The 25,994-nt window shown below is 35.9% G+C and overlaps 1 pseudogene across 1 annotated transcript in view; it reads right to left on the reverse strand.

Annotated features, from left to right (window-relative positions):
* Positions 1-1,020: 1,020 nt before the first annotated feature.
* LOC149558827 (uncharacterized) overlaps positions 1,021-25,994 on the reverse strand; it is a 65,088-nt pseudogene continuing 40,114 nt past the window's right edge. Inside the window, exons 6-10 of the transcript XR_016364739.1 lie at positions 4,696-4,778; positions 4,052-4,511; positions 1,950-2,065; positions 1,606-1,872; positions 1,021-1,417 (exon numbers count right to left, since the gene is read on the reverse strand). The product of XR_016364739.1 is annotated as an uncharacterized LOC149558827 (transcript). The remainder of the gene's footprint in view (positions 1,418-1,605; positions 1,873-1,949; positions 2,066-4,051; positions 4,512-4,695; positions 4,779-25,994) is intronic.

A 25,994-nucleotide genomic window follows, 5' to 3' on the forward strand; every position in this document is an offset into this window, starting at 1 on the left:
GAGTGTAGCCTTACCTAAGTGGTAGTCATTGTTCCTAGTTCAAAATTAGGTTTCCACTTAAAATCTACCAAGATATTCCTTACATTAGAACCTAGAAATCATGCATCGTTAGTGAGGATGCAGGTAAGATCTTCTTTGTTATAGAAAAATAAAGGAACATGCCATTAATAAACCCATTAATTTTAACACTCTATTTAAGGGCCCAATGAGATACAATCCGTTTTCTTAAATGATCTATAGAGGGTCTAAGGTAAAGGAACCTCCCAACAAGGGTTAGTTCCATATCATTTACTGTCTCATCCATAACATGATCTGGGACTAGAATAGTAGTTCCTTTCATGGATCAATAGCTTGTAGCAGGAGTTGAAAACTTACTTGGCAAAGAAGTGATCCCTTTCACCTTTTCCATAGATGATTCATGTTTGTCTAGGATAGAGGCTTAGAATCCTTACCATCAAGCATAATCTTAGCAGTAGTGGGAGTTGGGGGAAGGTACTACCCAATGGGTTAGTTGTAACTGATATCAAGAAAAAAGGGGTCTTAGAAGGCTTAGGCTATGTCTCAATACGAGAATGAGATTTCAATCTAGGTTGTGAGGGTGGGGAGGTGAAGGAAGAATCCCCACGAATACCCAAAGGAGGGACCATAGCTGGAAGGAACCAACCACAAAAAAGAGACCATGCGAAGTCGAGTTGCAACACTCATAATGGAATCAAAATTGCTCAAAAATGTTTTCTTTACAAAAATCATAAAGTGGAATTGTTTACTTCTCATCTTTAGAGATAATTTTTTAATACACTCACTTAAAGACATTATTTGAGACAATACACAACTTTTCTATATATATCTTATTTATTTAAATAGAGCCAATTTACTAAAAAATTGTCACCAACCCCTCTCTATGTAGCTATGCAAAGTATAAGCAATATCAATAGTTTTACAATTTATGAATCAATACATTTCCTAAACTAGCCAATTGGATAACACTAGTTACATTGTAGTAAAATTTATCTTCCGACATAGTAAAATGAATATATTAACTATTATTATTGGGTCCTCCTTTTCTTTTTAAAAAGGCAATAATCAGTTCTATTTTTCTAGAGAGATACTGTTCAAATTCAATAGAAGCTCTTTCAGCAATCTTTAAGAAGAATTTGTCTGTTAGTTTCTTGCATCCTAGATGAGCTTCCACAATATTTTCAAATAGCGCTCTATACTTATTTGCTACAATACTACCAAACATCTTCTCTTCACCTCTTTTCATCTCTGAAGTAGGATGTGCATGAATGTCTCCCACTATCTTCATGCGTACTATTACAAATGAACCCTCTCTCTTCACAATGCTCTCCATCTCTTTTGTATTTGGATTGAACCAAGGTAAATTAAATGATTCTGATTTCTCCTCTGTAATAATCCCCTGTTAATATTAAAAGAAAAAAAATGAATTTATGACATATACATATACAAGGATGTAGTTAGCTAATAGATGAATACCCAAACTAAAGACAATCATTGGATTATTCCAAGAAAACTTGTTGTTTCTAACATTAAAAACCTTTTAATTATAGAATTTATAAAAATTGGGAGATCATCCACTATCTATACCTCTTTAACGAGTGCGTCAAATGCATATTCTAAATGGTGCTCGCTGTGTCCCAATACTCCCTGATCCTCCATTATATGAGTGTTTTCATTATGACCGATGAGAGATATGAACATGCATCCCCCCTCCACCATCTCTTCTGCCCGCCCTCTTAAAAACGCTGTGAAGTCTCTATCGAACTGCTGTACATACGCATCCGCCACACCTTCCTCAGAATCTCCCGAAACGTAAACACGAGGAGATCTTCTCTGTTGAACAAACTGTGGATCCTGCTTTTATATACTATATTCATGAGAGAAGAATAGCATATTCATGAACGGAGGAAGTCATATTGTATATTTCTCACCTGTGACAGCCAGTGGAGACTCATAGAAGAGTGACAGAAATGGAGACTTTTCCGTGAGAAGAGACGTGTGAAGTGGGATCCACAGACGGCCGCTGGAAGGTAAGACCTCATAATCACTGTTGAAATAAATTAATTATCTCAAGTATGGTCGGCACAGACCAGCCGTCCAGCACAGACCAAGGAGAAATTTCTTCATGTGTCTAACACAAACCAACCAGTCAATCACCGTCCATCTCAACCGCTCCTTATAATTATTTCAGCTACCTTTCTACTACAGTGTAAACAACATTTATTATGTATTTGTCTATAAATTAATAGACTGGGCCTGTGTTCAGCAGAGCCCATTTTCTGGGTTTCTCCTTTGGTTTCTTTCTTCTGGTTTCTTCTTCTTCTGTGTTCTGTTTTTAATATATTATCATGATATCAGAGCTTATGGTAAATGATCCAAAAGTCTTGAGAGAGCAATGAGTGGAATATTGTGATTGAAAGATGCGGAGTGAAAGATTGTGATATGATTGCTAATGTCTTGTGAAGAAGGCTTCTGTTGTGAGAAGGCTGCCCATTATGGAGCTGGATTGAAATTCTGTGAATGTTAATTTGTTAAGTGAGCTGAAAGAGGAAAAAAGTGTTGCAAAGGAGATCCAAAGAAATTTCCTCAAAAGAGATTGTTATCATGTCTGAGAGTGAATGTTCAAGCCATTGTGAAAGATGATTGATATTGACTTTGAATGGAAGATGGTTGGTGGTGTATTTGGGCAAAGAATGTGATTTGTGATGTAGCCAGTTAACGAGGCAGCATATTGTGTTAAAGGATAACTCGTGCTAAAGAAAGATATTGCTAGAAGGAAGAGAAAATTGAAAGTATGATATTGTTGGAAATGTGTGAAATTGGAGTGGATAATAAAAAATAATGAAGCATTGCTGATTTGAAGCAACTCAAGAGTGTTGGATTGCTATTAATGCGGGAATGTCAAGTTGTTATTCATATGTTTGTGGGATGTGGAGCAACTTTGTGCAAGCGGGAGAGCCAAAGATTGCATACATATTTCTAATGTGATAAGAAAATATCAAGGGAGTGCTATGAGAAAGAGAGAAGCCATGAAAAGAAGGAAGCTACAATTGAAGGTGAAAGCTAATTTTGTTATTATTAATAGTACTTTATTTTGAAATATGTGTGGAGTATTATAAATCAGTTGTAGGAGTTAGCATTCATTAAGAAAAGAGATGACATGCTAAAATTTGTTGTCATGTTGCAAAGGTCTGTGTGTGTGCTGATAGGACAAATGTATTGGGATTGGAAGTGAGAATTTGTTTGTCTAATTGTGGAGGATATGATGTTCTTGATAGTGGTTATGTAATAGAAGTTGGTTGCATTGATATCCCCCAACTAAGTGATTAAAATTGAATTAGTGATGATTTTTTAATGGGCTATGTGAATGTATGGGGTGCATTATCGGTTGTGCCCGACATCCTAAATGTTTTTGGTTTGACATATTGATGAACCATGTATGTGAAAAGGATTCCTATAGATCTGGCAAGTACAGCGGCTAGGTACCCATGTATCTCGGTAGATGGATTTCTTTTTATATGGACTCAATAATTAATTTGATGCAAGTACAAAAGAGAAAGGCCCAGAGTGATGATAGTTTCCCCGTAGTGATGATTCGTCGTCATTAGAACCAGTGAGTGCTTGGTTTGTGGTACTCCAAAACCACTTGAGTGCTTGAAGTTTGTGGTAATCTTAAAACCACTTGTGTGATGTTTGAAAAGTTTGTGGTGAACTTAAAACCACTTTGATATTGCATCGGTTATGGGTAATCCGTACAAAACCTATAGTGATTATGATGGGAGAAACAAGAAGAGTGAAAGCATTTGATAATTGATTGTAAATGGGTACCTAACAAGGCTTAAGGCCAGGACCCATCGTTTCTAGATTATGGGGGGATACTTGAAATCTTTTGATAATTAATTTAGGGGGGATGTTGAAATAAATAAATTATCTCAAATATGGTCGGCTCAGACCAGCCACCCAGCACAGACCAAGGAGAAATTTCTGCATGTGTCCAACACAAACCAACCAGTCAATCACCGTTCATCTCAACTGCTTCTTATAATTATTTCAGCTAACTTTCTACTACAGTGTAAACAACATTTATTATGTATTTGTCTATAAATTAATAGACTGGGCCTGTGTTCAGCAGAGCCCATTTTCTGGGTTTCTCCTTTGGTTTCTTTCTTCTGGTTTCTTCTTCTTCTGTGTTCTGTTTTTAATATATCATCAATCACACCATTCTGATCTGTGGGCGGAGGCAACATTTGAAACAGTGAATTGAAATCATTAGAGGGGAGATCGGTGAAATACACCTCAAATTCAGGCATATCCTCATCTGCCAATAAGCGTTGTATGGTACTGACAATGGTGTCCGCCACCACAAGAGTATTTTTGCCAGTGCCACAACCGAAGTCTGCCATCCTAAAAATGTCACCTACACCAAACGTCACTCTCATGTTCTCATTAATGCCACGCTCCAGAATTGGTTTAACAGCTTGAATCATCTTTAACTGCACCAGAAAATTTCACAAATCTAGGTTTAGTTTTGACAGAACTGAACTATAACAAAACTGACAATATGTTCAATAACATTTAATCTTCAAAAGGGTTATGATACTGTAAATGGATTTTGAGATGGACAATTTGCAACTCCAGCGAAATTTAGAAATTAAAAGGGAAACTCGTATTGTTTACCTAAGGTGAAGAGTCGTTGGCATAACTAGAATCTGCATTTCCGCCCTTCATGCCAAGCACAAATTCCAGTGCCATTTTAGACCGAGTTTACAAAGATTGGGATATCTGAACTTTGTTTTGAGAAAGATCGCCCCAAATGGTTGGCTATATAAGGCTATGTCATCCACAGGGGTAATATCATCTATATCCATAGTTGCATCTATAGGGACATCTTGATATGAGAATCTCCCTTATCCTTCTTAGGAGTTCTATTATTAGAATGGAACCTTCTAACCTAAAAACCCTCCGCCGTATCCATCACTAATCCTTTAAGGCTATCCCAAAATCCCTTTCACATCTTTTCCTTTTGCCTCCCTACAAACCGCTTTGGCCTTTTCTCCAATTTTCCCTTCTTCCCCTTTTAGGGCTTACGAAATTACTGAACATCAAAGGCAAGGACTTTATCTTTTACAATTCTAATAAGGCTGAGTATGAGAAGAGGGGAACATAGTCTCCATTGTCACCATTAATATCATAAACACTGACCATTAAGGATTGCATATTTTCATAGTTTTCTTCTTTGGGTTCTTCTTATTTAGAATATGCAAAAGATCCTCCTCATTTCTAACTTCATCCTTAAACTAGCAGACATATCAACATGGTAAACAGCGACATTATGGGTATATTCAATGTCATGTTCAGTATAGGATTACTCGAGTGGAATTAACATAGATTGGGCATACTCATAACTTCATGGAGATCTAGGAAGTTGGCATTCTTCTTATGTTCATTAGAAATTAGAAAAGGAGAGGATATTAGGTGAAAATGTAAAGGCATATGATTATTATGTTGGAATGATTAAGAAAAATAATATGATTTCTAAAGAGGCTATTAATACAATCATCAAGCATGAAATTTTTGATGATATTTTTTCCACATCTACAATAAAATGAGTTCAACTCTTCAATAAATTAAGTTTAAATAGTCAATCAAATTTAGTCAACCTCATTAATCATAGAATCAAATATGACAAGCAACTGGGTGGGGGGAGCAATTGCTTAAAACAATTAACTCTTTAATACTCTTAATTTTGAAGCCCTTAATTATAATTTTAATGAATTAAATTTTCTTACATAAATAAAAACCACATCTAAATCATATACTTGTGGTGGAGAGGGATCTCATCATGGATATAGTCATAGTCATCGGTTCAAGTCCTTCAAGCCCTTTGACCCTTTGCTCACATAGGCTTCAATTATCAACATGGTGTGTAGTGGGTGCAAATCTCACATGATAAATGGTTGTTTTTTACTCCATTGTGTGTGTGTGTGGGGGGGTGCGGGGGGGGCGGGGGGGGGTGGCAGTGGTGTTGGCGGATTCATCACACTAAAAGCACATTTATCATGTGGGATTCAGGATTCTCACCCACTACATACCATGTTGATAATCCAAACCTATGAGGGTGACGGGTCAACATAGGGCTTGAGGGACTCGAACCAATGACCTATGCTATGATATCATGTAGATTTTGCCATCACACCAAAAACTATGTACTAGTGGTGGAGAGGGATCTCATCAGAGATATATTTGCTATGGCAACACAGAGGAAATAAATGAAGATTTTATCATGGAAATCTAGATAGGGTAAAAACAGCAATGGAGATTGAATCCATAATGAGAATATACTTTGCTAAAAGTTAAGATTGAATCCTGATAGCAATATTACAATTTGACTTACAGTAGAAAATATCTCCTATTTATCAACTACTCAAACTGCCTAATGATACAATCCAAAGGAAGTCTTTCTCCCTTACAAGACAAATACAAAATACAATGGTCAATTTAGACTACAATCTATAATCTTTGTGAACTGTATAATGCCTAGGTTAGTTCTAATAAATTATTACACATATTGCTCAATAACATTTAATCATCAAAAAGTTTAAATATGGTAAATGGACTGTAAGATTAATGAATTGCAAGTCAAGCGAAATTTGACAATTATAGATAGACGCTAAAGAGGTGAAGAATTGTTGGCATAGCTAGAATCTCCAATTCCACCCTTCATGCCAAGCACAAATTCCAGAGCCATTTTAGATCGAGTTTACAGAGGCCGGGATCTCTCAACTCTGTTTTGAGAAAAACCACCTCAATTGATTGGCTATATAGGGGCTAATTTGATAATTCCAGCACGTTTGAAAGGTTTTGTTCTTCACTAAATGCCTTGATTAAGGAGCCCATTAAATGTCATTGGTGCTGAAATAAATTAATTATACCACGACACAGATCAAGTACAAAACAATTTATATATTTCTCACATGCAAGATCTTCAGAACCGACCAGTCATTTTTCTCCCTTCTCATAAATGCTTTGATCTAGAATGTATCTGAATTCTCTTATAAACTCAATGGCTCAGTCTGAGTTTTTCTACTTTTTAATTGCAAGTGCTCAAAGGCAAAGACTTTATCTTTTACAATTCTAATAAGGCTGAGTATGAGAAGAGGGGAACACAGTCTCCATTGTCACCATTAGTATCATAAACACGTGACTTAAAGGATAGCATATTTTCATAGTTTTCTTCCTTGAATTCTTCTTATTTAGAATATGCAAAATAGCCTCCTCATTTGTAACTTCATCCTTAAACTAGCGGACATATCAACATAGTAAGTAGCGACATTATGGGTATATTCAATTTCATGTTTAGTATAGGATTACTCAAGTGGAAGAGACATAGATTGGGCATGCTCTAAGATGAGAAAAATAATAACCTCATGGAGATCTAGGAAGTTGACATTTTTCTTATGTTCATTAAGAATTAGAAAAAGAAAGGATATTAGGGAAAAATATAAAGACATAAGATTAATTATGTTGAAATGATTAAGAAAAATAATATGATTTCTAAATAGGCTATTAACACATTCATCAAGCATGAAATTTTTCATGATATTTTTTTCCACTTCTACAATAAATTGAGTTCAACTTTTCAATAAATTAAATTCAAATAGTTAATCAAATTTAGTCAATCTTATTAATAATATAATTCTAATTAAAATCTCAAATTCTTATAAATGAAGAGATAATTTTCATTATTTACCATTTTAGAAAATATGACAATAAGCAACTAGGTTGGGGGGAGCAATTGCTTAAAACACTTAAGCCTTTAAAACTCTTAAGTTGAAGCCCTTAATCATAATTTTAATGAATTAAACTTCATGCATTAATCTAAAACCCATACACAATGTAGATTTTGCCATCACACCAAAAGCATGTCCTAGTGGTTGCGAGAGATCTCATCACATCTCATACCATTTAGATTTTTCCATCGCACCGAAAGCACATACTAGTGGTGGAGAGGGATCTCATCATAAATATACTCGTAGTCAGGAATGACTTTAAGGAACCGCCCCCTCCCAAAATTTATAAAATTGTGGCAAATCACATGTCATTTAGGTGAAGAAAATTAATAGTGTTAGCGAATTATGCGTCAATTGATGGATATTTGGTGGCAAATTTTTTAATAGTTTAGACAATTTTTATAAAATAATGGCGATTATAATTTTTGTTTTTAACAAAATTATTAATGTTGATGGCAAATTATGTTTTGAAATGTAATTATGTTAAATGTATTGTTTGAGAACTCAGACCATTTGATGATCCAAGATCAATGGCTGAGGTTTAATTTCGGCCAACATTTCTTAAAGGAAGAAGAATTGTCGAGGTAGTCACCGGAATGTTGACACATATCAAGGTAAGTTGTCTGTGGAGTACAGTGTCACTCATAAAAAAAAAAATCACATAGGAAAATGGGAATTTGGTGAATGATGATCATCGAAAGAGACACTCAATTAATTTCGTGGCGAATAAGAGTAAACATTAAAGAGAAATATGGACGAAGAACCCAACTACCAAACTAAAAATACGTAATAATAGTGGCAAACATTCCGACCACTATATGAGTATTTTATAAAATCTGGGTGAACTGGTTAACTAGTATATGATGTTTTTTTTAGCCAATTTCTATAGCCCAATCGGGACATATTAGCCAATTGGCAAATAATAGCCACTAAAAAAATCCCTACTTATAGTCATCAATTCGAGTCCTCCAAGCCCTTTGACCCTTCTCCCACATAGATTTGGATTATCAACATGGTGTGTAGTGGGTGCAAATCCCACATGATAAATAGTTGTATTTGGCTCCATTGTGTGGAGGGGTGTTGGCATATTGACTATACCCCCCATGAGATCCATCACACCAAAAGAACATAGTAGTGATGGAGAGGGAACTTATTAGGGATATAGTCGCTAGGTAATACCCCACATTATGGAGGTAAATACAACCATTTATCATGTAGGATTTCCATCCATACCATGTTGATAATCCAAGCCTACATAGGTCAAGGGTCAACAAAGAGCTTGAGGGACTCAAACCAATGACATGCACTCTGATACCATATTTTTTTTTCCATCACACCAAAAACATGTATTGGTGGTGGAGAGCAATCTCATCGGGGATATAGTCACCAAGCCACCACACAAGACATAAAATGAAGATTTTATCACATGGAGATTGAACTCATAACAAGAATGTACTTTGATGCTTGTAATCACGAGGACTCTAAAGCAAAGAGCTGTGAGCAGGAGAGCGGGCGACAAGGGGGCTAGGGTTTCTAGCTCAGCAGATGCTTGCAATGGTGAGGGATCTAAAGTAGATGGGGATGATAGATGAGGGGTCTTCTTTGTGCCAATTCCCTCTAGCTTTTTTGGGTGTTGTCATGTTTTGAGGGTGGATCTTGCTGGTGCATGACGGAGTGGTTTTTCTACTATTCAATGGGTGTTTATTGCTAAAGGATGGTTTTTTTCTAGCATCTCTTCTCCACACTCTAGGGGGGTTTAGCTCTTATGGGTGGTGATTGGAAATGGAAGGTCCCATGTTGGTTCTTGAGGTGTTGTTGGGTTGTGCACTAGTTGGACCTCTATAAGGGGTTGGGGTTTGTGGGTGGAGGTGTTTTCTGCTGGCACACCTATTCCCCACTTTGGGTTTTGGATGTCTAGGGTCTTTTGTCCTAGGTGTGTTGTTGGTCTCTACGTTTAGTAGGCTCTCTTGTATTTGGAGTTTGTCGGAGATGAGGATATAGATGGGTTTGGTTTGGAGGGCTTTGTGCAATAGTGCTTTCCCTTGGGGCCTCCTATTATGGCTCATGGAGCCCATGAGAACACTAGGGTTTATGGGGACTTGGATGTTGATGGACTAATCTCTAGAGGAAATGCGGTCCCTATCCTTGGTGCTAGTTCTATTAACAAGGGTGTTTTCCCTAGATGATTTTTCTTTTTTAGAGGTTTTACAATTGATAGCTCCCCTTGGCTGGGCATTTTTGTTCATCATGTGATGATTCTCTTGCCTCTTGGTGTTTGTTTCTTTAGGGTTTCCTTTGGTTGCTCTTTTTCTAAGGTGAATGCTTCCTCTATTTGGGACTCAAATCTCATTATGGTAGTCATTTCAAAGCTTTGGATGCATGTGTGGTGGAGGCTTCTTCTATTCTGTTCTTTCACTTTCTTGCTTCCTATTGAGGTGGGGGCAAAGCTTATGGAGGTAGTTGATTGCTGGAGGGAAGTGGTTATGAATATGTTAAGTAGGTACTTTCCAATTGTTTTTGTGTATCCCTTTCTTATTGTAAGAGATCTGGCTAGAGAGAGCATGCTTAAACAATGTACTTCGAATGGTGAAGAAAAGATGACTCCATAGCTAAACACTTTGGTGTGGAGATGTGTGTTACAGCCTATGGAGATGGGCTGGGTCTTACTCTTAGTTTCGAAGTTCACTACTCCTATGGAGGTGGAGCAATCTCTTATTGAGGTGAAGATCATATTTGGGCATTGGGAAGAAGAGGAGACTCCTACTAAAATACTAAATACTTGCACTACTTTTAGTAGTTTTGTTAGTGGAGGAAGGGGGAGTTTCTCTTACCTCTAGGCCTTGGGCTTCCTCCTCCTTGCTCCTCTCAATATGGTGTTTTGGGAGTTTGTGGGGGGTAGGAAGACTTTTGACTACGTTTTCCAAGGTTGGAGCCTTGCCTAGACCTATGGTTGGATGACATGCATTGTGTTTGCCAAGGCTAGAGGTATAGTCTTGTTTCGTCCTCTTTCTTTGCTTACTGTTCAGATAGACATAGACGACTAGAGTTTGTTCACTTGTTCTTATGATGATTTATCGTCTTAGTTTTTCTTCTCCTTGTGATCAAGTGATTGCTGTAAGTTTTAAAGGGCACTCTCTATTCCTTTGTTGTTGTTTTTGGTTTAGGGCTGCAGTTATTATGGGGGCTTGTCCCAAGTCTTTCATTTTTAGCCTTGTCCATGGTTGGCAAGTCAATCGATTGTGGACCTTTGTCTTTGATAGAGGGATATCTGGCTTGTTTGGATCTTTCTTTACTAGGCGTTGCTTGGGTCAACACCCATTAATTACTACTTTTCTTAATAGAAAACAAGAATATACTTTGCTAATAAAAAAAGTTAAGGATGATTAGAAATGGAGAACGCACAAGATTTCATCTACACTTTATAGAAATCACTACTCAAAGTTGAATAGTGATAGCAATATTACAATTTGACTTATTTTGGAGAATATCTCCTACTTATCAACCATTCAAAGTTCCTAATGATACAATCCAAAGGAAGACTTTTTGTGTGAGAGAAGAAATCAGAAGACAAGAAACCCAAATACTAGGAACTTTGCAGATCATAAGTCCAATATATTATATTTATAACAACATATTTATTAAATGCTAGCCTTCCTATTGTGGCAACGACTATACAGGCACGAAATCGGTATATCATACCAAGGGCGGATACTTAGACTTCTTTTCTAGAAGATAGAAATCTTGCATAGGAAAAACCATTCTCGTGGCTGGATAGCCACTACCTCCTATTGCAGAGAGTTAGATATAGAATTCATTGAGAGTAAGTGCAATAGTATGCCAAAGAACAACGTGGATGGCAAGAGATGTTGTACGTGGAGTTGTTTTGTCTGCAGTTTTCTGTACCGATCACATTGTAGGATAATTAATTAATTTTAGTTTCCAACAATTGGGATGCCTTACTTGTCCAGTCAGGAAAGGAAGCAACCTCTATCAAGTGGAACACATGGGAAATTACTTTTTCTTCACTAATTTGTCGATTAAGCAGCCTTCATTTTCGTGCCATCCGCTTTTTGGCGCCGATTACATGTGAGCTATAAAACACGCATTACCTACATATCGGACTGCAAAGACTATTTAAATGTTGGAATCTACTGTGCGAGTTCAAATCGATTCGTCCCACCGCCTTTTTGTGCCTTCAATTTCGCCCTTCTTTCCAATGTGAGCGATTGAACACCACGACATATCGGACCGCAAAGCCTTTTTAAATGTGCTTCACTTAAAGATTATTAGATTTAGTGCGAGTTAAATAAACCTATAATTTTCTGTTAAAATATCTTCTTATTTCAATCTTGCCAATGTAGACTAAATTTCAATTTATTGAATTTTCTTTTGCGCTTTACATCTGAACACGTACATTAACACGCGTCGCTTGATTTATATGCTTTGGTTTGAGAAAGAGAAATACAGGGCTCAATAGGGTTAAAGTAATTCAGAATGAACAACTGAAAAAGAAAACACCAAGGGTCCGTTTGGTTGTTGGAATAGGAATAGAAAATTTGGAATACATAATTTATTCTTTATTTGGTTCATCAATTGGAATAGGGAATAGGAATACATATTCCTATTTTACCTCTAAAATAAGCTTATTGGAATGGCCATTCCTATTACCAATATTGTATTCCTATTCTCCATTCCTTTGCCTGCAATATTATCTGATCATTTTCAGCTCATTAAAATATGAGAATAGCTCTTTTACAGTTCATTTGAATGCTCGTGCATTTCACTAATTCTAATAATATCTATTAGGTTAAAGTTAAAGTAGTCCATCATACTTTTTAAAGTGAAATACTACTAGCACTTGTATTTTAAAAGGGTGCAAGGGTTACGTTGTAAGGGTTATGCGGATAGTTGAATATATGAAAAGATGTCATTGTGTTCTTTCTAGCAGCACTCTCTCTCTCTCTCTTTCTCTCTCTAAACCTTAAAAAAATTCTTTCTTCAATATTACCAAAGTTTCAATTATAGAATTAGTAAAAATCACCTAAAAAAGTACATCTTGTCAAAAGATGACAAATATTCAAAAGAAGATAAATGTTCTAATGAACATGTCTCACCATCCTCTAAACCACATATAACTATCAAAACTTACAAGACATTAATGTACATCTTAGCCAAAGGCTCTAAGAATTGTAGATAGCTAACCAATATATTAATTTAACCATACTCTAAATCTCTTATTGGAAAAAATACCATCTTGGTTCTCCTCCATCAAACCAACTTCATTGTGAGAAAATCATCCACCTACAAATGATTAAAGAATTCCCTTTCCTACATTTTAATGTAGATTGGTGGAAGAAGAAAGTATTCCTTTGTCCCTTAAAAGCCATTACAATTGTCTTGTTATTCTAATGAATTTCCTATTTTATATAAGGATACCATGTCCTATTTAACATATTCGGTAGCCATTATTCATTGGGGTTTTAAACTCCCCCACAAGTCGATTATTTTTCCAAAAGATATTAGCAAATGTGTGCTTACCTTTACAATGTCACACATCATTCTCTAAAATATTATCTTCATTTTTGGGTTGTTGATATTTCAACCACAATTTCCTTTCCATTTTTTTTGCAAGCTATTAAGCCTAGAAGCCACCTTTACTCTAATTATATGTAGACTACTAAGCTAGTTATAGATATATACTCTTAGAAAAAAAACATAAAACTAGGTGCAATCAAAGACCACTCTAACTAAAGATGCATTTCATACAAGTCAGGAACATGATATTAATAGAAACCATTGTTTGTAAGGAAGCAAAGGTGTGCGAAATCACTTCCTACACTAATCTTGAAAGGACGATTATGCAAATTAAACTAACTATTGTAGAAATCTCAAAAAATGTATAATAATATAATTAAAATAAAAATGAACACATAATACAATGATTACCATGGGAAAACCCTTCCAGGAGAAAAACCCCACCCTCCAAAACCCGCATAATGTATTCTCAAATCAAGAAGATTACAATACACTTGCAATGAAAGTTCTTATAGGAGCATCTCACCATGACTCAAACTAAGACTTGGACTTAGAGAGACTCCTTCTAGCATCTAGTCTTGCAAAAAAAACTCAATGATACAAACACCTCCCCAAGTCCTCCTTTTATAGTGATTTACAACTTGGAAACCATTTGTGATCTTATAAAACCATGGGCCAAAACCATGGGAAAAAGAACCATGCCACATGTTACCCACTTGTCATTTATAACTCCAAGAATAACAGTTTCGTCCATAATTTTGTCCTCTTGTTTAGATCCCCATAAAAGTTATATAATGAGTTGTTTATACTCTAAAAATAGCCCTCCTATATTGTACTAGGGACAAGACAAATTTTTAACAACTCATACACCTTTTTTCAACTCATAAACATGTGAAAAACTACTACAAACAAATTTTAAATTTTTTTGGAAAAAGCTTGCAAGGTTGAGACACAATTCTCAACATTCTCTCACTTGTCAAACACCTTGCAAGAGTCAAGGGATCCAAAGTATCATGGACTTAATCACTAGGGGCCAAGAGGTCCATAGACTTTGAACACCATCTGAACTTCTCTGTGCTCATGGGCTTAGTTAATGCATCAACAACACTCACCAAATTATCCACCTTCTCCAACTTCACCTTGTCATCCTTGAACATATCTCTCACAAAATGATATTTTACATCAATGTGCTTAGTCGTGGCATGAAATGTCAGGTTCTTTGCTAGGCAGATTGCACTATGACTATCACTATAAATTATCACTGCACCCTATTTGAAGTCTATATTTGAACACAGCCTCTTTAGCTAGATAGCTTCCTTGTAGATATGAGTAGTTGCCATATACATTGCCTCTGTAGTGGAATAAGTGACCACAACTTGTCACTTGCTCATCCAACTGATTGCACCATTGAATAATGTAAAAACATATGCACTGGTGGATCTTCTTCTATCAACATCACCAGTGTAGTATGAATCCACATAGTTTTAAATATCCAAGGAATGCTCATTTCCTATTCTATGGAAACTTATAGAGTACTCTGAGGTACCCCACAAGTATTTGGAAACTCTACCACATCCCAATGTGCTTTTCCTAGATTAGACATGTAATTGGAAAGAACTCCCACTATTTGAGAAATGTTTGGTCTTGTACAAACCATAGCATACATCAAAATTCCAACAACACTCTAATACAGTACTTTACTCATCTCTTCCATCTCCAATGGGGATAAAGGACACTGTGAGCTAGAAGTCTTTGTTACCATAGTAACATCAAAACTCAATGGTCTAGAATCCTACATATTGAATCTTCTTAGAATATTATCGACATACTTACTTTGGCCTAGCCAAAGCTTTTTTTTTTTTCTATCTCTTATAATTCCATTCTCAGAATGTACCTTGCTGCACCAAGATCTTTCATTTCAAACTTTGTTGAGAGCTAAGATTTTAATTCTGAAATCAAACCTTTTCCTTTTCCAATAAACAAAATGTCATCAACATATAAGGCAATAACCAAAAAATTATCAGCATTAGACTTGCAATATATACAGTGATTGGATTTGGATTGCACAAATCCCAAACTCAATACATATGTATCAAAATTCTGAGACCACATCCTAAGACTTTGTTTTAAACCATACAAGGATTTCTTCAATTTATAGACCAAATGACTTTTACCTTTCACCACAAAGTGCTTTGGCTATGTCATATAAATTACTTTGTCCAAATCTCCATAAAGGAAAGTTGTCTGCACATCCATCTGCTCAACTTCAAGATCATAAGTTGCTACAATAGAAAGTAAAGATTGAATGGATGCCATTTTTTCTATAGGAGAAAAAAATTTCACCATAATCAATTCCTACAACTTGGGAGTAACCTTTTGCAACCAATCATGTTTTATACTTCTCAATCCTTTCATCTAAACCCATCTTCCTTTTGAATGCCCATTTACAACCAACAAACTTCCCTCCTTTAGGCAATGGTACAAGGTCCCATGTGTTATTCCTCTTAAGAATTTTCATCTCTTCTTCCATGGCTGTTTTCTAGGACTCTAAATCTTTCATACCAAGAGCCTCTTCTATAGATTTCAGTTCATCAATATTAACATTCAAAGAAAATATACACCTGAATCATCAAGAGAATATCCATACATTTCTAGTGCTTTCCTCTATCTACTAGACTTTTGAACAAGATTTGGTTCAGGTTCATGATCAAGTTCTCCCTCTTCCTTTGATGATTCAAAACTTGTAAAGCTATCTTCAGCATCTTGTCTTTCTAAGGGCCTCGATTCAACTTTCTTAGGTGTAGCATGAAGTTGAATCATATCTTTCTTTTCTTCCATCTGTTTTGACTATATTGTAACAAAAGAAGGCTTAGTTTCTCTAAAAATAACACTTCTAGAATACAATACCTTTTGTGCAATAGGATCCCAGAGATTGTATCCTTTCACACCATAACTATATCCAATGAAGATACATTTGACAACTTTGTCGTCAAATTTTGTTTACTTTCCTTTAGCACATGAGCATATACCTCATAACCAAAAACTCTCAAATGTCTAAGTGAAGGCTTGTGGCCCGACCATGCTTCCATTGGTGTCTTATAAACAAGAGCTAATGTAGGAGACCTGTTTATCAAGTAGTAGGTAGTGACTATAGCTTTAGACAAGAACTTTTGTTCTAGTCTAGCTCCACTCAGCATACTCCTAGCCTTCTCCATCAAGGTCCTGTTCATTCTTTCTGCAACTCCATTTTGTTGCGGAGAATACGAAGTCATCTTCTCTCTTTTAATACCACAATCTTTACAAAATGTGTTAAAGTCATTAGAGACATATTCACTATCATTATCAGTTCTCAAACACTTTATCTTCTTTCTAGTTTGCAACTAAACCATTGCTTTAAATTCTTTGAAATGACTAAAAACTTTAGCTTTACTCCTAAGGAAATAAACCCATTTTCTTCTACTAAAATCATCAATGAAAGAAACATAATAAATTGATCTACCAATAGAAGGAACATCAACTCAAACAAGTACATCTGAATGGATTAGATCCAAAATACAAGAGGACTTATGAGAACTTAAGTAAAATTGAATGTAGTTTTGTTTACCATAGATACAATGCTCACAAAAATCAAACTCAAGATTGTAGTCATTCAACACATCAACAAGGTTTTTATTTTTTAAGTTCCATAGACCCTTCTCACTTGTGTGGAAAAGTCTTTGGTGCCATAACATAGTCTTCTCTATAATTAGCTTTGATTCAGTAGATAGAGCACTCTTGGGTACCTAGAAACCATGACCATCTATTGAAAGAAAAAACCTCTTATTCTCCAACAAAGTATTCCTCTTTACAATCTTATCATAAGTACTATTACACCCAATTGTGCATGCATCAAGCTAGTACAATGTACCCAATCTACTACCTCTTGCTATTACCATAGTACGTCTCATCATTTTCACACCTACTTCAAAAAATTGTACATGCACACCCACATCTATTAGTTTTCTAACAAGTGGAAAATTTCTTGCTAGTCTCAAGATATGCAAGACACCATCAAATCTTCTAACTCTTCCATCAAAAAATTTCACATGAATACTTGCATGACCAAAAATATCAAGAATTAAATTATCACCCAAATACACCTTACCACTATCAAACTTTTCATCCTTACTAAATTAGTTTCTATTAGGAGTCATGTGAAAAGATGCACTTGTGTCTATCAACCATGCATTTTTACCTACATGAGTGGCCAAGGATGCGATGAAAGCATCTCCATCTTCCTTCTTGGACTAAAAATTAGAATCTTTCTTCTTCTTCTTCTTCTTCTTCTTCTTTTTCTTTTCTTATTTGCAGTCCTTTCAGAAGTGTCCAGGTTTGCCACAATTCTTCCAGATCGCCTTGGAATTACCAGGATATTTTCATCTCTCCTTATTCCTTGACTTAGAATGGCCATCCTACTTTTTCATTCTTGCCTCTTTCTTTTGGTCCTCCTCAAACATTGAAACCCTCTTTGGAATTCAAAGAGACCTTCCTTCTCATCTCTTTAGAAAGTAGAGAATCAACATCATCCTCCATCTTAAAGACAACTAAAGTGCTCCCTATGGCCATGACAAGGCTACCCCATGAGTCTAGCAATGAACAGAGAAAGATTTGACACCTTTCTTCTTCATCCATCAACACCCCAACTAAGGTCAATTGAGTCATCAACGTATCAAAACTTTCAAGATGCTCAGAAATCCATCCAGCTTCTTCCATTATCAAGGAATACAACTTCTTCCTTGAGAAAATCTTGTTCACAAGTGATTTCGCTTGATAGATCTCACTTAACTTCTTCCAAAGCTTCTTCATGGTAGGTTTTCAATGGTTATTAATTAGAATTGAGTCTACAAGACACAATTTGATGAGACCTTCAGCTTTTCTATCTATCAAATCATACTGTGCGGCTAAAGTTGCATCTATGGGCATTAGCTTATTCTCATCAATCACATCCCATAGATCCTGATCAATCAATAGATCCTCCATCTTCAACTTCCAAATCTCAAAGTTTGTGCTAGAAAACTTCTCTGCATCAATCCTCCTTGATATGTTGGCCATCTTTTCAATCTTGCAACATAGAAATGAAAACCTTTGCACAAGCTCCCACTCAAACCTTGATTTTCTCAAAAAACTATGTACCCAACAAATAGAACCAAAATTGACTAGGCTCTGATACCACTTTTAAGGAAGAAAAGGTGTATGGAATCACTTCCTACACTAATCTTGAGAGGACAATTATGCAAATTCAACTAACTATTGTAGAGATCTCAAGAAATGCATAATAATATAATCAAAATAACAATGAACATATAACACAATGATTATAATGGGGAAACCCTTCAGGGAAAAAAACCCCACCCTCCAAAATCCACATAATGTATTCTCAAATCAAGAAGATTACAATACATTTGCAATGCAAGTTCTTACATGAGCACATCACCACAACTCGAACTCAGACTCAGAATCAGAGAGACACCTTCTAGCACCTAGTCTTGCAAATAGAACTTGATGATACAAACACCTCCCCAAGCCCTCATTTTATAGTGCTTTACAAATTGGAAACCATTTTTGGTCTTACAAAACCATGGACCAAAACCATGGGCAAAAAAGCCACGCCACATGTTACCCACTTGTCATTTATAACTCCAAGAATAGCATTTTTGTCCATAATTTTGTCCTCTTGTTTAGACCCCCATAAAAGTCATATAATGAGTTGTTTATACTCTAAAAATAGCCCTCCTATATTGTACTAGGGACAAGACACATTTTTAAAAAATCATACACCTTTCTCCAACTCATAAACATGTGGAGAACTACCACAAACAAATTCAATAATTTTTTGGAAAAAACCTACAAGGTTGAGACACAATTCTCAACATTGTTATCAAATTGTACTATTTCCAAATTAAATGTTGGCTTAGTAATGAGTAGTTGAATTCAAACTGTTTCGACTCTTAATTGATACATACTACAATTTGGATGACAAGTTAAACTCCCCACTTTCATTTGTGTGAGTGTATGGCATATGGTAGGGAATGAAATACTATATTACTAATACTCTACAAATTGAGCTCTTTAGTTAAGACTTGAGGCATGGGAAATTCCTTGAAGTTCATATCACGTGATCCATTGTGTATTATATGTTGGCAATAAATGGTCCAAATTTAGAATCCCCACTCAATATTTAGACTATTTCTAAATTAAATGTAGGCTTAGTAATGCATAGTTAATTTCAAAGTGTTTGAGCTCTTAATTTGTACATATTCCTATATGGATGGCAAGTTAAACACCCCAATTTAATTTTTTCAAGCATATGTAATATCATAGGGAATGTAATATTATATTAGTAATGCTCTATAAATTGAGCTCTTCAATTGAGACATGGGAAATGAGCGATTCCTCAAAGTGCATATCGAAGACTTTGTGAGGATCTTACCTGAAAACACAATGATGGACTTGGTGAATATGTGTAGATGGGGCCATGAATGACATGGTTTCTCCTCATTGGACAATCTATTGTGCAGTATATCTTGGCAATCAATGCTCCATCTTTAGAATCCCTACTCAATACTTGGATTATAATATGTTCAAGATATTACTTCAATAAGGCCAAAGAAGAGCATTCCTTCAATAATTGCATAGGATTCTTTATTCACGATGAGGAAATTGCTTTGAGTAGCTAACATCTATGCTACAAAGGAAGTTTTGAGTTTCTAAAAGAAAGTTGATAATATGTATATTTTTTCTCAATGTCATGTTGAGCCAATCAACTCTCTTTCCACTATCTCTTGTGCATATGATTTCAACGACTTTCATCAAAGTTTTCTCTAGTAAATGAAATATTTTAAAATAAACTCATTATATTTAAAAGTATTATCCTCTCCACAAAATATAAAGAAAAACCTTTGCAGTTTAATAATGATTTTATGACTACACATACATACATACATACACAAAGAGTGAGAGAGAATTTTGTAAGAATAAAATATAATTATTTATTTATTTTATGATTTTTTAAAATATATGTATCTTAAATTCTTTAAGATAAAATTTCAAACCTATTTAAATTCTAAATATGTATGATTGATAAAATCAATAAATTAATGAAGTTTTAAAATTTATATACAGTTATTAAATTATTGAAATTTTCTTAAAATGTGAATGAAAAGAAAGAGTCATCAAATTTTTTTTTATATCTTAAAAAGTAGCCAAAATGAGTGCTGGCCTAGAATAGAAAAGAAAAGCAAAAAATTAGCCGAAAGTCACTACCAACATATTAACCAACCCCCTTAATATCAATAACCCTCAAAGTAAGATGTTTCAAAATTTATTGCTACTAATATCTACAATATTATCATCATTATACATAAGACTAACCAAAAAATTCTCATTGGGCATTAAACAAGTCTAGAAAATATCAACATAGAAACCCCCCGTTGCTAAACATAAACTAGTGATCATAACAAACAACCAAAATAATAGCATAGGGGCAAGAGCTAATCCTCCTTCCTTTTGTTCCTTGGGTTCGCTAGTAGCAAGCATAACTAATCATCTACTAGGAAGTCATAGAGAAAATGAGTCATTTCCATGTCTTTATTCTCAGTGGTGTCTTCCTTTCTCACCTACATTAGATGAAGAGTAGTCACAACCAAATGCATAACCTTGGCAGAAAAATTGGAAACCTTGTCAAATTTGTCCTTTAGGTGCTCATTCTTCTTGATCAAACTAGTGATGATCGCCTCCAATTTGGCTATATCTGGGCTCCCCTGGTATTTGTCATTTTTCCCCATGGTACCCACCTCCTTCTGGATGTCATTCCCCCTGATTTTCTCCTCCTTCTGACCAACACTTCCCATATGAACCCCCCCTTGATTATTTCCACTAAAATTACCCATTCTAATAGGAGACATGATCATGCCCTATTCTCCCATTACCACTTCCTTCCTAAACTTTAGAGTGTTGCCCTCAATTTTAAATTTATTAGATACTTAAAATGGTAAAGGGATGTCCTATTCCCCTCCCATAACATCCTCATCCTTTCGTTCACTACTAGTCTCTTCCTTCTCTTGTTCCCCATAATTCCTCCTAGTGACTTTCCTTTTAGGTGTAGTGCCAATTTTCTTTCCCAAATTATCAGTGGAATCAAAGTTGTTGAGTTTTTCCTTATGAAGGGTAGCCAAGGTTTTCTTTTCTTTTAGTCATTTTCTCAACCTCCTATCACCCTTCCTAGATAGTACTATTACATTCAACATCCAAGACCTCAATTTCCTCTATTTTTATCTTTTTGGCAGCAACCAAAGGCTCCCTATCAATTTGGGTTTTCATAGAGGGGGTCAAAGTTTGAGCAACCTTGAGGTGTTTTTAATGGGGAAAGGCTCAAAATGTGTGGCTAATGGTCTTTGTATAATTTGAACAAGAAAAATATATGTTCTTGGTGGTAAATGATATAGCTTTTTCCTTCCCATCTTTTCTTATGGATATTCCACACACAATCCTCCATAGAGTGCAGTAACAAGTAAGGAAAATGTATACATTCTTTATTCCTAAAGTGATTAAGGATAGGGAAGTGACAATAGTAACACATCTTAACTTTGTCTTCCATGGTTATATACCCCATGATAATAGAACAAACCATGTTCCATAGTTTAAGAAGCTTTTCACAATCAAATCCCTCATGTAAATGGATAGGAGCTTCGTCATATTAGAAAATTTCTATAGGCTCATCTCATCTATAACCCTAGGTTCCTTCCTCCATTTTTTTCCTTCTAAAGCCACACCTATGGCATTAGTGATCAAATCCTCGATAACTTCAATGGAGAGCCCATCTGTAATGCCCTCCATGGAGATTCTTAGAACAAGGATGAAATACAAGCCAAGATTTTTTTTTTACAATTATGAATGCACATGACAACATTGTATAGGGATCACAAAGATCACAACGAAAGACTTAACCACCATCTTGGTGACCAATAGACCTCCTAACACCACTACCCAAACTGACACAACACTATAAGAATAAAATCCTAAAAATGATAAACAAAATAAGAATCTTCAAACTGCCCAACCAAGGTAATTTAAAGCAACCCAAAGGGTACTAGAAATTCTAAAAATCAAGTCTTGAAAACTAAGGGAGATGCCTTCTATTTTCCGCATGATAAATTACCTCTGCTAGAATTTTGTACAAGGAAGTGCATCATGCCATGCAAAGAAATACATTCTCACATGAAGATGTGCACATTAGCATGAGCATGTGTTTGGAAATACAACTAGAACACCCAAAATGATGTGGGGTTTCAAGCGAGGAAGTACCAATCCACGTGAAGAAACCCACAACATCACGCAAAGACTTACATCCTCACATGAGAAAGTGAAATCTTCCACGAGCTCTTAAATTAGCATGCAAGAACAAAAAATAGTAAAAAGCTAAGAATTCTAAGTTATGAAATTTCTCCACACCGGGGAGTACCGAATCCACATAGATCAACAAATGAACACTTGAGTGTATAAACACCAAGATGCCATGAAACAAGTAAGGGGAACATCTATCCATCTAAAACATAGTAGTAAAAGAACATATTGAAAGAAATATCACAGTGAATAGAAGCAACATCACAATGTATAGAAATAACATCGCAATAACTAAACAACTAAATTAAGTACACGATTCCTCCCAACCGTCAATGGCATCATAAGACCATTGTGGGCCCTAGACATCCCCCATGCATAACATACCAAGATACTAATTAGATCATTGGTACTATCATAATAGGGACATCACTACTAAAAAAGGCTACAACATAAGCCTAAGGAAATCTAACATGCTAGAAGTAAAGCATAAGATAATCCTACAAAGTAGATAACATCATCTATCACATGTTAATCATCATAATAAAGAAATGTGACAGTAACTAACATCATCTAAACATGATATACAAGTATCCCAATGAAAGCATAAATCATAAGAAAGCATACTCTGGAACTCGAAGTATTAAGTGGAAACTGTTAGAGTAAATAATTAATTATTAATTATTTATTCTATTTACTTAAGCTTACTTAGGTTAATGCATTTATTTAATATTTTGTATTTAATGCATGTAGTGGTTAGTTGATGACAACATGGGAGTTTGTTCCCTTCTAGCATGTTCCACCTTTTTTGTGGATATGTGCTGAGTTGTCATCCTTATCTTCTACCACTTTCCATCTTGTTCTACAAGCTTCCATGAGGTCTTTATAAATGACCTCTCTCTCATTGTATTTTCATCACATAACATCACTTCTCATTGTAAATACATTTTCATTGTGTTTGCATACTTGTGGTCTCTCATGTCCGTTTAAGATTTTTCCCTTGCTCCATGCTCTTCCTCTTCTTGGCTTCTCTTTGACAGGTTCTCGCATGCAAGTGATCTTGGGCGTCTTCGAAGTTGGCTTTCCTCAACTCCAACATGGTATCAAAGCCTTTCTAATGCAGCTTCGTTGAAGAAATTTTGAAGCCATGATTTGAAGTCACAAACTTTAGTTTGTTTGTGCATTTTTTCTTCAAATCAAGGGATCAGCATTTTTTCGAAGCACATTGAGATCAAATGGACATCACCATTGGATTCAGAAGGCCATTTGTAGTCAGGATTCACATAAAACTTGTCAAATTTGGAGACAAAGCTCTGGGAGGCAAATTTTTTTTACATCAGGAGCTGCCGTACGGACTGTACAGACGATTTTGAGCGAAAAATAATTTTTTTTTAAAATTGGGCACGCCGCTGCCACCGTGCCACCGTGAGGCCACCTTCGCTTGTTCTCCGCTGACCTTCACCACTTTGTAGACTGAGTTCTTATGTGGAGCATTGTCAACAAATTTTCAACAGCTCAGCCCGCCAGCTCTGCGTTAGCTTCTTTTCTGCACAGTCAGCGCCTGACACGTGGTAGGTCTGCCATGTGGCGCTTTGCCATGTAGACCCTGCCATGTCATCTGTACCTACCATGTGGCTTAGCCATATGGTACTCTTTTTTGATATGATGACCTAGAAACTGTCAAATTTAATCGTGCGACTTCCTGACATCAACGCTTAGTCATCAAACCTTGCATGCACCTCTCCAAGTTCTATTTTGAACCTCCTTGTGGTTTTTTGGCCATAACTTTTGCATACGGAGGTATTTTTTTGATCTGAAAGAAGCATCAAAAGGCTGGTTTTGAGATGGAGACATTGGTGTAGGTATTTTTAGGTTTTGATGCCTTTTGATTGCCTTTTTTATAGTCAAAGTCCGAAGTCTTATTTTTGACTCCGGCCAGCATATCTTTTGCACCCCATGCCCATTTTTTGAAAACTCTATATTTTTAGAAAGCTGGTTCTGTCACCTTTTCAAAAATGTGGTCCTTTTTCTTATTTTTTTGGCTCATTCTCTTTTTATCATAGTTTTGGCATTTTAGCTATATGATGGATATCTTGAGTATTTTAGGCCCGAGGATCATTGTCCTGGCATGGATTCTCTTGTTTTTAGCTGTACTTTGTTTTGTTGCAGCTTGTTTTTAGTTTTGATCATTGTAGCTATCATTTTGAAGCACTTTTTTGTATCACACTGAGATAAAGTGCCTCTTTTCCATTCCTAGGATCATGAACATTATTTTGAGTCAATTGTACATGCACTATTTTCATAAAGCACCATGGGGGGGATTCTTGTTTACTGTTTTAGGAATTCTCCCTTTGTCAAGTGAGTGTCCCTTCCATGACATTAGCCCCATGTAGAGTCCGTTTGACCATGTCTTTATAGGTGTTTGTACCTCTTTTCCTCTCTCCTTGTTCTTGGTTCATCTCAGGAGACTTTGGCCCACTTTCTCAGTTGCCTGTCATCACACCCTATCTACATTAAGGGGGGGTTATGCTGTTGTTCTAATGCATCCGTGGCTCGATGGTTCGATAGTGTGAACTATGTATTTAGTGGTTGATCCTATGTACAAGGTGATTGCAGTGGATGGCTACCTATGCATTTCGGTGAGATGGATCATCTACCATATAGACATGCTCGGTTCATGCCTTCTTCTTCCATGGAGGTTTTTTAGATCAGTAGTTTGGCAGATTTGTAGCTTCTTCATGCTTCAATGATGCTTCTTCATGATCAGTCCTTGTTCCTGTTTTAGGGGACATTTTCCTTAGTTGGAGACTTCTTCAGTTCTTCACTAGGTTACCTCTTTTTGGGGGAGGGTTTTTCCCACGTGGTTTTCTCTCTTTCCCCATTTATAGAGGTTGCATCTTTTGCATTTTACCTGGGTACCTAAAATGGCCTTGTTGCCGGGACCCATTCTGCATTCATCTTAGTTTTTTGAGCTTAAGGCATTTCCCTAAGTTGCACTTAAGGGGGGGTGTTAGAGTAAATAATTAATTATTAATTATTTATTCTATTTACTTAAGCTTAGTTAGGTTAATGCATTTATTTAATATTTTGTATTTAATGCATGTAGTGGTTAGTTGATGACAACAAGGGAGTTTGTTCCCTTCTAGCATGTTCCACCTTTTTTGTGGATATGTGTTGAGTTGTCATCCTTATCTTCTACCACCTTCCAGCTTGTTCTACAAGCTTCCATGAGGTTTTTATAAGTGACCTCTCTCTCATTGTATTTTCATCACA

This window comes from Cupressus sempervirens, chromosome 5, assembly GCF_028749045.1.
Source record: "Cupressus sempervirens isolate cs-2001-9-10 chromosome 5, ASM2874904v1, whole genome shotgun sequence".
NCBI classification, from domain to species: Eukaryota; Viridiplantae; Streptophyta; class Pinopsida; order Cupressales; family Cupressaceae; genus Cupressus; species Cupressus sempervirens.